The sequence below is a fragment of the Octopus bimaculoides genome, chromosome 3, assembly GCF_046866305.1.
Source record: "Octopus bimaculoides isolate indiv1 chromosome 3, ASM4686630v1, whole genome shotgun sequence".
In the NCBI taxonomy this organism is placed as follows: domain Eukaryota; kingdom Metazoa; phylum Mollusca; class Cephalopoda; order Octopoda; family Octopodidae; genus Octopus; species Octopus bimaculoides.
In genome coordinates this window covers 9,378,661-9,381,160 of record NC_142930.1, presented here as the reverse complement: position 1 = coordinate 9,381,160, position 2,500 = coordinate 9,378,661, and the positions used below count along the sequence as shown (strand labels likewise).

General features: G+C 32.0%; 1 protein-coding gene across 1 annotated transcript in view; it reads left to right on the top strand.

Annotated features, from left to right (window-relative positions):
- The window catches only part of LOC106872351 (protein Wnt-8b), a 108,056-nt gene that overhangs the window by 13,689 nt on the left and 91,867 nt on the right, over positions 1-2,500 (top strand). The gene's annotated exons all lie outside the window — the stretch shown is intronic.

Below are 2,500 nucleotides of genomic sequence, written 5' to 3'. Positions count from 1 at the left end.
TCTCTCTCTCTCTCTCTCTCTCCCTCTCTCTCTCTCTCTCTCTTCCTCCTCTCAGAAATGAAAACAAAACTGCAGTGTGAATATAAAAAAATAGGCAAAAGACATCAAAGTATATGATTGTGTGTGTGAGAGAGAGGGAGAGATGAACAGTGTATGTACATATGTATGTATGTATGTACACATACCTATATATGTATGTATGTTTGTATGTATATATGATTGTGTATACACACACACACACACACACACACACACATATATATATATATATATATATATATATATATATGCGAGTAAAAATAAATACAAAAAAAGGTGGATTTTTTTGTATGATTGTGTATAGAGGAATATATTATTTTGCTTAAAAGAGTTCCAACACTGTCTGTTTTTTATGTTTTATTTATATTCCTGCAGAACTAATGTGGGGTATAGAATATGGAATATACAATATATAATATAATATACAATATATAATATAAAATAAAATAAAAATGGATGGCACCATGAAATAAAGTATTGAATGTAGATGAAATATTGAGTGTTCAATATAAAGGATCAAATATATAAATATATAAATATAAATATAAATATAAATATATATATATATATATATATATATATATATATATATACAAATATATGTATAGATATATTTATGTATATATGCATGTATGCATGTATGTATGCATGTATATATGTATCCATGTATGCATGAATGTACGTACGTATGTATGTATGTATGTATGTATGTATGTATGTATAGTACCGATATAAGCTAGAACACTGTATTTCTCAGGGTTTCATTTCTGGATATACCAGACAATGAACGGACGAAATGACAGGGATAAACATTTACTCTCAGAACTGAACGCCGTACGCCTTTGTGTGTGTGTGTGTGTGTGTGTGTGTGTGTGTGTGTGTGTGTGTGTGCGTGCGCTCTTATGCTTGCGTGGTGTGTGTATATGCATGTGTACTTAAATACGCACATATTTTTTTCTTTAAGAAACGGGGGTAAAGAGTACCCAACAGATGTAACAGAGTATTTTTATTATTGTCGTTTTCTATTACCCATGACTGTTGTGCGCAGATATTTCAAGAAAAATTATCGCGAATGATATAGCGATAATACTGTCTATAAGATATAAGTTACATATATTTTGAGAACCATTCTAAAGAAAAGAAAAAAGCAAAGTAATTTATCTATCGGAAACTGGGAAAGAGATCTTTAAACCAAATCTGTAGCATAGCATAAACTAAGGATCCTGTAGTTTATATTCGTTAGGACATTAGAGTGAAATTTTGTGGATGAGCTGTATCAAATAGTTTAGTAGCAGTGATACTGTGTGTGAAAGATTGTAGACATTCTATTAAAATTAAGGATTTGCTTCCCAAACATTACTGATATATTAAGTCAAAATGCTTTCAGTGAGAGCTTCTATAAAATCATTTGGCTTTCTAGAAATAGTAGCTGAATTTTCCTGAAATCCCATCGAAAGTATACGTTGGACATTGTAGTCACTGATATACAAAAAGATGGTATGTTACTTCTTGGAATGTCTTTGATCTGCTTGTTCACTACTTAATATTGACAAATAATAATCCTTTCTGTTATAGACACAAGGCCTGAAATTTGTGGGTGGGGTGTGTGGTTATAGTCATTACATCGCTCCCAGGGCTCAACTGGTATTTATTTCATTGGCCCACCCGAAAAGATGAAAGGCAAAGCCGACCTTGGTGGAATTTGAAGAGAGAACGTAAAAACGGACGAAATGCCGTAAAGTATTTTGTCCGCTGTGCTAACGATTCAGCCACCTCGCCTCCTTTAATTAACTAATAATAATAATGACTAAAAAGAAATAGAACTAGTGCGTGGGCTTGTTATTGGCATAATGACTCTCGACATACAACAAAATCTGTTTTAAAACACAAGCTGATATCAAGAGTCTTGCAAACCAAATATAAGAACGTTTTTACTTTCTATATAAGCCATGATCCATTTGGTATCAGGTGGTGGGAATTATGAAAATAGCGTCATGAAACATTTTTCATACTCGTTTTTAATTTTTTTTTTTTTTAGTTTTTTTCACAACTTCCGATTTTTTTCTTTTTTAGCTTTAACTGTAATTGTTGTTTTTTCTACTACAAGCTCAAGGATGGAGCATCTATGTAAAACAAAAGGGTAGTGGAGTTTAAGGAGGATTTATTATATTGAAAACCATGCTGTTTGGCGTTGCTAATGCTTCCTCTTGTAGAGATGGTATCAGTGACTCGTTACCATTCTCTTTTCTGTATTATTGAATTGTCGGTTAAATGGAATGAAAAATGTTAACAATATAAGGTCAGTGTCATTAGTAGTACAATCACCAACACAAACAACTATAACACCTTCATCCATCACGATCACTTAATAGGCCTGATTCTATGATTGTCATTTATCGCACTAAAGATAATTCATTGCATGAATACAATCATCATTGCTACTTCTATTGCCTCACCAATT